The sequence below is a fragment of the Phacochoerus africanus genome, chromosome 5, assembly GCF_016906955.1.
Source record: "Phacochoerus africanus isolate WHEZ1 chromosome 5, ROS_Pafr_v1, whole genome shotgun sequence".
Classification (NCBI taxonomy): domain Eukaryota; kingdom Metazoa; phylum Chordata; class Mammalia; order Artiodactyla; family Suidae; genus Phacochoerus; species Phacochoerus africanus.
Window position 1 is genome coordinate 83,781,309 of NC_062548.1, and position 15,281 is coordinate 83,796,589.

Here is a 15,281-nt window from a genome sequence, read left to right on the forward strand (position 1 = left end):
CTCAGTGTACATGCCTTTCTTCCTAATAACAATGGCAAATGGCCAATCTCTGAACTTATCTCTTGCACACACATTCTTTCTATGTATATTTGATCTGGTTTCTATACTTTAAGAAGTTATATACAGACATTGAAGAATGTACCTAGCTGCAAATTTTAAACAGCATTCTGTGACTGCTATGAGACAGAATTACTCAGTGATGTAACACTCAAAAAATGCCGAATAAAACAATTTTGTTTGAGATGCCATCCAAGTAACCCAAGACCAATTGCTGGATCTACTCAGAAGGGAAAAAAACACACAAAAAACACCATGATGCTTCAAAACTGCTGATATTTGGTTTTGTAAGACATACTACATCTGATATTTATAGGCGTAGTCTTATTGCCAGAGCCCGAGAGCATCTGCCTGGGATCTCAGCCATTGTCTACCAACTTACTTGTACCTTAGTAGATATATGAATATCCAACAGCTTTCTAATTTAGAAATAATGGGTGGATTTTTCAGTAACTTCAATTTTATTCATAACTTAAAGATTAGATGCTAAAACAGGAGCCACCTAATATTGCTGCCAACAAAATTAATCTTTAATGTAAATCCCTTAAGGCATGACTTTTCTCTCCAAACAACTATGCAATCTCTGGATTTGATGAAATCTTGAATGTTATTTTTGCTGTTGTTGTCTTTTTAGGGTGGTACCTGTGGCACATGGAAGTTCCCAGGCTAGGGGTCAAATAGGAGCTGTAGCTGCTGGCCTATGCCACAGCCACAGCAATGCTGGATCCTTAACCCACTGAGCAAGGCCAGGGATTGAACCTGCATCCTCAGGGATGTTAGGCAAATTTGTTTCCACTGAGCCACGATGGGAACTCCCTGAAATCCTGAATGTTCTTGAAGTCAACCATTCTTTCCAGACAATTTGGTGCATGGGTTAATAGTTGAGGCTCTGGGAGTTCCCGTCGTGGCGCAGTGGTTAACGAATCCGACTAGGAATCATGAGGTTGTGGGTTCGATCCCTGGCCTTGCTCAGTGGGTTAAGGATCCCGTGTTGCCCTGAGCTGTGGTGTAGGTTGCAGACGCGGCTCCGATACTGACACTGCATTGCTGTGGCTCTGGCGTAGACCAGGGGCTACAGCTCCAATTTGACCCCTAGCCTGGGAACCTCCATATGCCGCGGGAACAGCCTAAAGAAATAGCAAACAGGAGTTCCCGTCGTGGCGCAGTGGTTAACGAATCCGACTAGGAACCATGAGGTTGCGGGTTCAGTCCCTGTGCTTGCTCAGTGGGTTAAAAATCTGGCGTTGCCGTGAGCTGTGGTGTAGGTTGCAGACGTGGCTCGGATCCTGCGTTGCTGTGGCTCTGGCGTAGGCCAGTGGCTACAGCTCCGATTTGACCCCTAGCCTGGGAACCTCCACGTGCCGCGGGAGCGGCCCAAGAAATAGCAAAAAAAAAAAAAAAAAGAGTTGAGGCTCTGGAAACAGAGTCTGTACTCAGGCTCTCATATTTACCATCTATGTAATACCAGGCAGGCCTTTGGATTCTTTATGCTTCCATTTCCTTTGTTAGACAGGAATACAATATAATGTCTCTCATTGGGTTGCCATGACCTAAATGACCAAATCTGTACTGCATGGCTCAGTATAGTGAGTGGATGCTCAAAAAAGTGAGCTTTTTCATTCCTACAGCATTCTCACCACGTGGTCACTCAGCCTTTGGTTGAAAACCTCTAGTGGCAAAGCACTTTCCACCACCTAAGGCATCCCACCAACAATTTTGAATGACTAGCACTTTTTCTTTTCTTTTTTTTTTTTTTGTCTTTTTAGGGTTGCACCTGAGGCATATGGAAGTTCCCAGGCTAGGGGTCAAATCTGGGCTCCAGCTGCCAGCCACAGCCAAAGCCATAGCAACATGGATCCAAGCCTTGTCTGCAACCTACACCACAGCTCATAGCAACGCCAGATCCTTAACCCACTGAGCAAGGCCAGGGATCAAACCCATGTCCTCATGGATATTAGTCAGGTTCATTACTGCTGAGCCATGATGGGAATTCTTTGTTTTGTTTTGTTTTGTATTGTTTTTAATAGCCACACCTGTGACACATGGATGTTCCAGGCCAGGGATTGAATCAGAGCCACAGCTGCAAACTAAACTGCAGCTGCAGCAACACTGGATCCTTTAACCCACTGCACTGGGCTGGGGATAGAACACACAGCGACCAGAGCTTCTGCAGTCAGATTCTTAACCCACTGTGCCACAGTGGGAACTCCTGAATTACTAACTCTTAAAAGTTCTGCCAGAGTTTAAATTGTTCTTCCTCTTGCCTCTTAATGACCCTGATTACATTTCCTTGGGCCATTCAGGGGAAAAAAAAAAAAATTCAATCTCTGTTCCACATAACAATTTTTTCTTTAAATAGCTTAAAACAAGCTAATTTGGCTTTTTTCCCCTCCTATCTTTCCCCCATGTAAAATATTTTCAAGTCGTTTCCCCATATGCCATGTTTTCAAAGTCCCCTCCTTGTCACCACCATGATTATTTCCCTATAAATCTCTTTTGGTTTATGCCCACGTAACACTCTTAAAATGTGACACACAGCTAATGAAATAGCCCAGGTGAGAATTAAGAAGTTAAAAGTATAAGACATTCTGATTCTAAATTATGACAAATTTGGTTCTTCCTTTCTAATCCTTATACCTTTTCTCTTCTCTTCTCTCCTCTCCTCTTCTCTTCTCTTTTCTTTTTTTCTTTCCTTGCCTGGTTCAGTGCTGAATAAAATGTGGGGAATGGAGAGGGTAGTAGTTATCCCTGTCTCCTTGATTTTAAAACGAAGCCCCACTATGTCGAGCAAATTTTGTCCAAACTTGTGCTAAAGCTCTTGGAAATGGAAGTGCAGTTACAGGAAGCTGAGTTTTAATAGAGGTTAAGGGCTGTGATGTTTGTATCTGACAATCTCAAAGAAAAACAAGTAACTGAAGCTGTGCTTTCTATACCTTGTTTCACTATGAAAATTGCCTTATCTTGAGGATGAGGAAGTGTTTTTGATTATGCAGATTCCCCAACAATTGTTAAAATAGAAAACAACCTCAAGCACAATTTTTTTTTTTTCTTTGTAGGGCTGTGCCCAAGACACATGGAGGTTCCTAGGCTAGGGGTCAAATCAAAGCTGTAGGCACTGGCTTACGTCACAGCCACAGCAACTCGGGATCCAAGCCACGTCTGTGACCTACACCACAGATCACAGCAACGCCGAGTACTTAACCCACTGAGCAAGGCCAGGGATTGAACCTAGGGATCAAACCTGCAACCTTATGGTTCCTAGTAAGATTTGCTTCCTCTGCACCACGACAGAAACTTCCCTAAAGCACATTTAATTCAAACGTACTCTGAAGCTTTGGACAGTGTTATAGCACTGTAGCTTTCTTGGTTATATGGTCCTTAAATTTTTCTAATGAAGCCCAAGATCCCAATAGTTTTTTGGTAGCCAAAGCACATCGTTGCTGGCAACCTCAAAGCTCCCCCAGTCAGAGGCTCTGTAATTGGCATCCTGGCCCCAAGAGCTGGTCTTTACTCCATTCATGTTAAATACTATATGACAGAAGACATAGATAGATAGTTATATAATATGAGGATCTCCTTCTGAGTAGGACATGAAAGGCAAAAACAATTAAAAGAACAATAAGATGATTGACAGGTTCAACTTCTTAAAAGTGAAATTCTTTGTGTCAAAAAAATAAGCAAAAGACAAATGACAGACCTGGAAGAGAGATTTCCAATATGTGTTTCAAGAAAGAATTAATGTGTGTAATATACAAAAGCCCTTAAGAAATGTTAGGATACACACTTTAGTTTAAAAAATGAACAAAAGACATGAAATAGATGCTCCAAAACAAGAAATGTGAACAGTCAATATATGCATGAAACAATGTTCAGCTTCACTAGTATACAAAGAAGAGCAAAATAAAGCAAGACTCTAATTTGTGCTTATGAAATTGGCAAGAATTTTGAAAATCATAGTAGCCAATGGTGAAGCAACAGGGAAATGGACCAAGATCCTCATCATTGCTAGGAGTTTATCAGAAAGAAACAGCTATAACATTTTTCTAATAATAATACCATAAGAATATTCATGGGAATCATAAACACAAAAGGAGGAGGGGGACATATTCTAATTGCATAAATAATAGTACAGTCATGCAATTGAGAGATATTGTTTATGATTTAAAAACCTAGTTTTTAAGCCAAAAAAAAAAAGTTCAGAAAACAGCATTACAGCCTTTTTTGGAGAAGAGACTGGTTAAATAAATTATATATTAAAACAATATTGAGTCCTGTTGTGGCTCAATGATTAAAGGATCTGACTAGGAACCATGAGGTTTCGGGTTCAATCCCTGGCCTTGCTCAGTGGGTTAAGGATCTGGCGTTGCCGTGAGCTGTGGTGTAGGTTGCAGTCACGGCTCGGATCCAGCGTTGCTGTGGCCTTGGTGTAGGCCGGTGGCTACAGCTCCAATTAGACCCCTAGCCTGGGAACCTCCATATGCCGCAGGTGCAGCCCTAGAAAAGGCAAAAAGACAAAAAAAAATATATATATATATATATAGCAAAATAATATTTAAAGATTTGGAAATGTTTATGATTTCTAAGTGCTAAAATGTTTAGAAAATAGTATTAAATTACTATTCTAATTATATTTTTCACCAAAAAAACTGTACAAAAGAGAATAATTTTCTCAATATTTGGCAATGAGGATACATTATTTTTGAGATAAAAATTTTTTAGTGTTATCTTGTTGGACTTTGCCATTGTTCCAGCTTGTAAGATTCTGCTAAGCAATGTGTTTTTTCCTCAGCAGATTTGATAAGCATGTCCTCAAAAAAGGAGTGATAAAAATGTTGACTAGAACAGGTCAAGGGGAAAACTTTATAATAAAAACAAAAGCAAAAATAAAAACAAGAACAAAAACAACCTCCCTCCAGGCTGAGGCAACTTATTAATTGTAACTTTTGGGTATAGTCATTTAATACATTTCTAATTCACTGGTTCACACTCACATTTACTGAAAATTTCTTGATCTTGTCCATAAGGTATTATGTGACTTAGTAAGTACTTTGCTGAAGCTCAGATTCACACATTCAGCCATGTTTCACTAATACATTATTAGTCTCCTGATTGCAATGAAGACGGTCTCATTTAGGTCACCTTAAGAAATTAGTGTTTTTTAAGTTACACATCCACTATATAAAACCAAATAAATCTTGGAGTTCCTGTCATGGTGCAGTAGTTAATGAATCCAACTAGGAACCATGACGTTGGGGTTTGATCCCTGGCCTTGCTCAGTGGGTTAAGGATCCAGCGTTGCCATGAGCTGTGGTGTAGGTTGCAGATGTGGCTTGGATCCCGCGTTGCTGTGGCTCTGCTTGCTGTGGCTCTGGCGTAGGCCGGCAGCTACAGCTCCGATTTGACCCCCAGCCTGGGAACCTCCATATGCCGCGGGAGCGGCCCTGGAAAAAAAAAGGCAAAAAGACACAAAAACAAACAAACAAAAAAACTAAATAAATCCTGAGAATCAAGGCAGTTCTTGAGAAAATATGCTCTTTCCATTCTCCTTTATGAGTCTCCATCAAGTGCTGGTTTCTGTTTCAGGATTTTCTTTGCCCTCATTTTGAAACCGACTAACCAGTTTCTTCCATTCTGTCGCACTCCAAATCATGGAGAGAGCTAATCCAATTGGCTACCACTGCAAAGACTAGACCAAACTCTGCTTTCCTGAGCAGGAGGGAGTCATTTTAACCTAGAAGTTAAACACTGAGTATGGTAGGCACTCTGACTGATGTGTCTGATACTACTAATTTGCTCCTTTTGGCAAAGAAGAAAGTGAGGTTAGAATGAGATCATTTGTTTATAGTAAACACATCCTGCCTAATAATCCCAAGTGTTACTTTTACATACATTCATAGACCAAAGCATGGGGTGGGGGAGATACAAAGAGAAAACGAGAAAAAGCAATATTTAAATAAATAATGGCCAGGAGTTTCTGCTGTGGCTCAGCAGTAACAAAGCTGACTAGTATCCATGATGACTCGGGTTCAATCCCTGGCCTCTCTCAGAAGGTTAAGCCTCCAGCATTGCCATGACTGTGGTCTAGGTCACAGATTTGGCTTGGATCTGGTGTTGCCATGGCTGTGGCGTAGGTCATCAAGTACAGCTCCGATTCGACCCCTAGCCTGGGAACTTCCAAGTGCCATGGGTGTGGCCTCAGAAATACAGGAAGGAAGGAAGGAAGGAAGGAAAATTAAATTCATAATTTTAAAACTTTCCACAAGAAAACTTCATCCACAGATGGCTTCTTTGGTGAATTCCTCCAAATACAATAGGAAAAACACAAATCTTACACAAAACCTTACAGAGAACAGGAAAAAAAGGAATATTTCCAACTATTTTATGAGGTCAGTATAACTGGGATAACAAGAGCTGGTAAGAACATCACATGAAAGGAAAATTACAGGTTAACCTCTCTCAGGAATATAGTTTGAAAGTCCTAGATAAAATATTAGCAGGGCTGGCATTGTTTCTGCAGTGGCATGAGTTCAATCCCCGGCCCAGGAACTTCTATATACTGCAGGCGCAGGAAAAAAAAAAGACGAAAAAAAAATACTAGCGAGAGTCCAGCAGTACTCTTTGTAAAAGCCCCAAACTGGGGAAAAACAAAAACAAAAAACAACCTAATGTCTATTATCATTTGGATTAATAACATTCATGGTAGAGTCAAACAGCAAAACATTATGCAGCAATAAAAATGGACATGTTCCATTTACTTTCATACACACCACAATGGATAAATCTCACAAATGTGCTATTGAATGAAAAAAGCAAAGGTACATATTGGGATTTAGGATTTCATTTATGTAAAATTAAAATTAGGCAAAATTAACCTTCACATATAGAAATCAAGATAGCAGTGACTTGAGGAGGAAGAAGAGAATAAGGAGTGAGAGGGGGCATATGGGGTCTCTGGGTATTGATGGCATTCTATTTTCTGATCTGGTGCTTTTTACCCAGGTGGGTACACCTCGTCAAAATTCATGGAGCTCTACACTTACCATTTGTGTACTTTTTGTGTGCATATTATACTTCAATTAAGACTTGTGGCTGCCCAGGGGGAGAGGGAGGGAGTGGGAGGAATCGGGAGCTTGGGGTTATCGGATACAACTTGGAATGGATTTACAAGGAGATCCTGCTGAGTAGCATCTAGAACTACATCTAGATACTTACATTGCAACAGAACAAAGGGTGGGAAAAAAAAAAGAAATGTATACATGTAAGATTAACTTGGTCCCCATGCTATACAGTGGGAAAAAAAATAAAAAAGTAAAAATAAAAATTAAATAAATTTAAAAAAAAAGAAGGGGAAAACCAGAGGTTTCCGTTGTGGCTCAGCAGTAACGAATTGTGCTAGTATCCATGAGGACATGGGTTCCATCTCTGGCCTTCCTTAGTAGGTTAAGGATCTAGCGTTCCTGTGAGCTGTGGTGTACATTGCAGACACTGCTCAGAGCTAGGGGTTGTTATAGCTGTGGTGTAAGCCAGTGGCCACAGCTCCAGTTTGACCCCCAATCCTGGGAACTTCCATATTCCTCGGGTGTGGCCCTAAAAAAAGCGGGGGGGGGGGGGGGGAACCTATCATAATTTCTTAACTTCAATTGCTATCATTCTCACAGTCTGTTATTCAGAATCCATCATCCCACTCCCCTGTAAAAATGAGCATTTCTCTAACTTTGTAACTACTTCCTTGAAGACTGACCATTCACTGGGCTATAAACATGAAATGGTTTTATTTTTCCAATAATCCCCCCCTACACACACACTAATTGCTCTCTTCCCCTGCCGCTTTCTTGCTGGGTATCAAGTCTCTGCCTCACACCTTGGCTTGATCCCATTAGTCAGCCTCTTCAGGATCCTCTCTTTCTGGTTAGTTAGATTCAATTCTGTTCATTTTCTATCAAGGTTCAAACTGAATTAAAACTCTTTTTCCTCCCTTCCCTCCAGAGAAAGGCAGACAAGTCTGTTGCTAGTGGCTTGAAGTATGTGCATGTGTGGTCGGGGGTGGGGGAGACAGGAGAGCTCTACCCTTTACACCCTCCCCTCTCCTCTCCCTGTGCTTCATTTTTTGTTTTATTTCTTTACTTACTTTGGTCTCTTTAGGGCCGCACCCACAGCATATGGAGGTTCCCAGGCTAGGGGCTGAATCAGAGCTGTAGCCGCTGGCCTACACCACAGCCACAGCAACATGGGATCTGAGCAGCATCTGTGACCCACACCACCGCTTACGGCATCGCTGGATCCTTAACCCACTAAGCAAGGCCAGGGATTGAACCTGCGTCCTCATGGACCAGGCAGATTCATTTCCGCTGAGCCACGATGCGAACTCCTCCATGCTTTGCTTTTAACATTAAGGCAAGAGGAGAAATGAGAAAGTGGCTATCTTATGTGGCTCCACAGTAGGAAGATGGCAATTCCCTTTCTTAGGATGCTGCTGCTTCTCTAGTTAAGGCTGTCAGATTTTCAATGTTCTCTATAGTGGAGAGAACCCAAGTTCTGGCTCTTTCATTGGTGAGGGTCCTTGGGGCCTATCTTGCACTTACTTGACCTCCTCCACATGGGGTCCAATGAGCAGCCTCTCTTGGAGGGGGCAATATGGGCCACTGTGGTGCCCTTCCCTCATCTAGGCCATCTCTCTACTACCCCATCCCCTGTCCTAAAACACTGAGCTCTCTGCCAGTCCAGGAGAGATCAGAGGTGAGACAAAGACTAGTCTCCAACCTAGTACAGGGGAAAGATTGGGCATCTCTAAGTAAACTTTATAAACAACGCTCCTGAATTTTTTTATTTTTATTTTTATTGTATTTTTAATGCCGTACTTGCAGTATATGGAAGTTCCCAGGCTTGGGGTCGAATCGGAGCTGTAGCTGCCAGCCTACACCATAGCCATAGCAATGCCAGATCCAAGTCAAGTCTGCAACCTACACCACAGCTCACGGCAACAGTAGATCCTTAACCCACTGAGCTCGGCCAGGGATCAAACCTGCGTCCTCACGGATACCAGTAGGGTTCGTTGCTGATGAGCCATGACAGGAACTCCCTGAATGTTCTTACCTAGACTTTGAGAGGAAGAAGGACCTCCATCTCCTTTATTACAGTGAGAATGGGGTGAAGAGAGAGAATAGCATATCCTTATGAATATTCTACTTGACAAAAAGCTCACCTCCTCCAGACTCACCCTCTCCTTATACTTCAGGGAGTAGGGATGGGATGGTTTGGGGACTGTTTGGTTTTAGGGCTGTTGCCCTATGTTGACATGTCTTGGTAGGCTGGCCGTGGTCCCTGAACTTAGAATATGTGAGCTCACTACCCTCTGTGTACAGCTTGGGGACTTAGCCAGGGCCCAGGGAACATCCCTGTTGACATCCTATTATAATTGTTTCCAACAAGCTGGAAGTTCTGCTCATCTTCACAGCATGTGTTGTGGGGGGGAGAAGAATAATTATGCATTAACTACAAATATGGTAGGAAAAGAAATGGTATATAGGAAAAAAAATTGCAATGATTTTCTATTTTGCAAAGCAAATTTACCTTCAAGAACATTGGGAGGATTCTCTTATTTATCTTCATAAATATAATAAATCATTCAAATTTATTTGAACTCTTTACCTCTGTATATACTCTTCATTTTAATACTAAATTGTCCATTTATAAGATATCAACTCTAACAAACTTGATGGGATTGCAGATCAAAATTGAACACGACCAAGCAATGTATAGTAAGTTACTGAATACAAAGTACTTGGGTTTTTTGGGTTTTCTGGGTTTTGTGTGTGTTTGTCTCTTTAGGGCCGCACCTGCAGCATATGGAGGTTCCCAGGCTAGGGGTCAAATCAGAGCTATAGCCGCTGGCCTATGCCACAGCCACAGCAACACACAATCCCAGCCGCCTCTGCGACCTACATCACAGCTCACAGCAATGCTGGATCCTTAACCCACTGAGCAAGGCCAGGGATCGAACCCATGTCCTCTTGGATTCTAGTCGGGTTCGATAACCACTGAGCAATGACAGGAACTCCTCAAAATCACAAAATCACAATTTTTTTTTTGGTCTTTTTGCCTTTTCCAGGGCCGCATCTGCAGAATATGGAGGTTCCCAGGCTAGGGCTCTAATCGGAGCTATAGCCACCGGCCTACACCAGAGCCACAGCAACACGGGATCCGAGCCGCGTCTGCAACCTACACCACAGCTCATGCAATGCCAGATCCCCAACCCACTGAGCAAGGCCAGGGATCGAACCCACAACCTCATGGTTCCTAGTTGGTTTCGTTAACCACTGAGCCATGACGGGAACTCCCAAAATCACAATTTTTAAAAAGCAAGAAAAGGTAAGATATATCAGTACTTAGGAGGGAGCAATATTTTATTATCCATAAAAGGCAAGGATGTACATTTTACACAGTATAAAATAAAAAATATTCGCACAGTAATCCTATCCCACCAAAAATGGAACTTATTACTTATTTAGGAATAATGGCCACTTGTTTCAAATCAGTTATCATAATTCACTTGACAGATCTGAGGTTTCCTTAAAGGTTTTGCTTTACTGATCTTCCCCAGGTTTGTCATTCCCATTTCCCGCATAGTTTGACGCGTGGTGCAGCTGCCTGCTATAGCAGATGAAGAATGTGGTAATCTAACACAAAGATATGCCGCAAAACCAAAAAACTCTAACATCAGCAGCATTTTAAAAGGGAAAGAACTTTCTGGTAAAAGTGTGCAATGTGGATGTCTTTTAAGACAAAATATTAAAGTCAGCCTTGAAATATCACTTAATGTAGTAGGAGAAATTCCTTTCATGAGATTTGACTTTCTATGTAAATTCATAGCCTGATTCTTTCTTACAAACCTTTGAAAAGTGCTGTGAATAGAATATTTTATACTTGGGGTTCAAAAAGCTTTTGATGATTCGTTAACAGCTTGAGATTACGTTTCAGGTAATTTAGAATAAGATTTTTTTTAATTGAAGTATAGTTGATTTACAATATTGTGTTAGTTTCAGGTATACAGCAAAGTGATTCAATTATGTTTTTTTCAGATTATTTTCCATTATAGGTTATTACGAGATACTGAATATAGTTTCCTGTGCTATACAGTAAATCTTTGTTGCTTATCTATTTCATGTATAATAATTTGTATCTGTTAATCCCATACTCCTGCTTTATCCCTCCCTTCCTTTGCTAACCATAAATGTATTTTCTATGTCTGTCAGTCTGTTTCTGTTCTGTATATAGAGTCATTTGTATTATTTTTTAGATTACACATCTATCACATAATATTTATCTTTCTGACTTACTTCACTTAGTCTGATATTCTCTAGGTCCACCCATGTTGTGGCAAATGGCATTATTTCATTCTTTTTTGTCTTTTTTTTTTTTTTTTTTTTTTAGGGCACACCTGAGACATATGGAGCTTCCCAGGTTAGGAGTCCAATCGGAGCTGTAGCCACCAGCCTACACCACAGCCACAGCAATATGAGATTCAGGCAGCATCTGCAATGTACACCACAGCTTGTGGCAATGCCAGATTCTTAATCCACTGAGCAAGGCCAGGGATCAAGCCTGCGTCATCATGGATACCAGTCAGGCTCATTAACCATTGAGCCATGACAGGAACTACTATTTCATTCTTTTTTATGGGTGAGTATTCCACTGTGTGGAATCATCCTCTTTATCCATTCATCTGTCAATAAACACTTGTTGTTTTCATGTCTTTGCTATTATATCTAGTGCTGCTATGACTATTGGGGTGCATGTGTCTTTTGAATTAGAGTTTTCATCTTTTCTAGATGTATGCCCAGGAGTGAGATTGCTGGATCATATGATAACTCTGATCTGAATTTTTTGAGGAACCTCCATACTATTTCCCAAAGTAGCTGCACCAATTTGCATTCCCACCAAAAGTGTAGGAGGGTTGCCTTTTCTTCACACCCTCTCCAGCATTTATTACTTATAGACTTTTTGATGATGGCCAGTCTGACTGGTGCGAAGTGATACCTCATTGTGAGTTTGATTTGCATTTCTCAATAGCAATGTTGAACATCTTTTCATGTGTTTTTTGGCCATCTGTATGTTTTCTTTGGAGAAATGAGGTCTCCCCATTTTTTATTTTTTATGTATTTATTTATTTTTTGTCTTTTTGCTGTTTCTTGGGCCACTCCCGCGGCATATGGAGGTTCCCAGACTAGGGGTCGAATCGGAGCTGTAGCCACCAGCTTACGCCAGAGCCACAGCAACCCCAGATCCGAGCCGTGTCTGCAACCTACACCACAGCTCGCGGCAACACCGGATTGTTAACCCACTGAGCAAGGGCAGGGACCGAACCCGCAACCTCACGGTTCCTAGTCGGATTTGTTAACCACTGAGCCACGACGGGAACTCCTGTTTTTGTTTTTTTTTTTATATTGAGTGGTATGAGATTTTTTCAATGCAGATGCTGATGTGGAATCATTGCTGAAGACATTATACCCACATATGTAACTTATCTTTTTTTTTATTTTTATTTTTTTGTCTTTTTGTTATTGTTGTTGTTGTTGTTGCTATTTCTTGGGCCGCTCCCGCGGCATATGGAGATTCCCAGGCTAGGGGTCCAATCGGAGCTGTAGCCGCCGGCCTAAGCCAGAGCCACAGCAACGCGGGATCCGAGCCGCGTCTGCAACCTACACCACAGCTCACGGCAACGCCAGATCGTTAACCCACTGAGCAAGGGCAGGGACTGAACCCACAACCTCATGGTTCCTAGTCGGATTCGTTAACCACTGCGCCACGACGGGAACTCCATAACTTATCTTTAAATTTAAATTCTTATAAGTGTCTCAGTTCACTTTAAGGCAATAAATTGAATAATATGTTCACTTGAAAATATTGTTTCTAAACTCTTTATTGGCATCAAGTAGAAATAATTTATACCTGTATTATGGTAAGGGGTAATTTTAAATTTTTTAATTACTCCCCAAATCAGTTTCTTGCCATAGAGGATATTATTATCAGGTAATTTTGCCTCTTGTCAAAAAGGAAAAATCATTGCACAGACTCAAAATTTTTTGTGAAAATAAATATTTAGGATGGTAAATCATAGATGTAATTAAATCCCAATGAAATATATTAAACAATTATTGGAGAGGCAGCTATTATTCTGACCACCATTCCTGGTGTAAGAAGTAAACTGTTTAACATTATAGGGTTACTTATTAATCTTGCTGGGAATGACCCCTGTGATTTTAACAATGGAAAGCCACACTTCTCTCTTTAGATCCTGAGTAATAGGTCTAGAATGTGAAAAATCCAAATTACGCTAGTCTCTTGATTCCACAAAAGTGGAGTCCACTCTCTGTCCTTCAGCATTTCACCAGTGTGATTGTTTCTAACTATTGTGAGAATCAACTAACAAAGTAATATTTGGAAAATTCTTTGAGACCTTGGACAATTTGTGACATCAATAGTGGCAGTATTGGAGTTCCCATCGTGGCGCAGCAGAAACGAATCCGACTAGGCCTCGCTCAGTGGGTTAAGGATCTGGTGTTGCCATGAGCTGTGGTGTAGGTCGCAGACATGGCTCAGATCAGGCATTGCTGTGGCTGTGGTGTAGGCCAGCGGCTGTAGTTCTGATTAGACCCCTAGTCCAGGAAACTCCATATGCCAAAGATGTGGCCCTAAAAAGCAAAAAAAAAAAAAAAAAAAAAAAGCTCTATTATTTCCAAACCACAGCTTTTTCCTCTTAAAAATCTCTAATATATTTTTGTGCCATCATTGCCTCTTCCCCCCATTTTTAATAGGATTTGTTTCAAACTATGAAATGCATGCTTATTGTAGGAAATTTGAATAGTAAATAAAAGGAAAAATACACACAGCTTTATCAATTTTTCCTCCAGGATTTTGATGAAATAACTGCAGTCTAAAAAAGATGTGTCCTGGAGTTTCCATCATGGCACGGTAGAAACAGATTTGACTAGGAACCAACCATGAGGTTGTAGGTTCAATCCCTGGCCTTGCTCAGTGGGTTAGGGATTTGGCATTGCTGTGAGCTGTGGTGTAGGTCACAGATGAGGCTTGGATCCTGCACTGCTGCGGCTCTGGCTGTGGCCAGCAGCTGTAGCTCCGATTCGGCCCCTAGCCTGGGAACCTCCATATGCCTCGGATATGGTCCTAAAAAGCAAAAAAAAAAAAAAAGATGTGTTCCATCTTTTTTCAATGCTGAGAAAAAAGTATTTAAAATACTTTTAAAATCTTCACTCAAGATTTTGACAGATTTGGTTAACACACATGGACCATTTTATGGTTAATCACATCTGCCGTCTTTACTAGGAAAGCAATAGAGATATTGCCTCAAAGGTACAGAAAATTAAATGTTAGTATGATTTCACCCCACTGTAGATATTTCTTCTTCACAAATATCATTTTAATAGATGTGTCAATAAAAGCTATCATTTATAGAAAGTCCTATTTAATGGTATAACCTTCACATCAACCGTAACAATGAGTTATCACTATTCTCCACTTTACAAAACAAAGGTCTGAAAGCAATCACATGGCTCTTACATAGTAAAATGAGGATTTTAACAAACTTGAACCCTGCTCTCTCTACTTGCAAGGGCATCCCTTCCACTACAGCCTAACACTTCACCATAATATCATAATCTGCTTAACTGGGCCCTGTGGTTATACATTTCAAATGCTTCTACACACTTTTTCTAACACTGGTAATGTTAGAAGTAATTTCTTGGTGTATAAAACTTTGTTTTTATGATTATTGATTATTTCCTCCAAATAGAGCTTAAAATTTGGAATAGTGTGGAGTGGTGTTTTTTTTTTTTTTTGCGGGGGGTGGGGAGGTCCTTGGTTTTGGGTTTTTGTTTTTAGCTTCCAGTTTTATTTGGCTGTGCCTGCAGCACATGAAAATTCCATGGCCAGGAATTGAACCCACACAACAGCAATGACCCAAGCCCACTGCAGTGACAACACCAGATCCTTAATCCACTGTACCACAAAGGAATTCCCAGACTCGTGTCTTAAAGCTAGGAATAGTTTTAAGGCAATTTGTACACATTATTGATTGCTTTACTCAGTAAGATTTTTTAAATTATAATCCAATTATCAGAGGATATGGCTTCCTGTTCCACTGTACCCTTTATAAAAATCTTGGTTAACTGAACAGATGAAAATTGGGGGTTTTTTGGTTGCTAAGT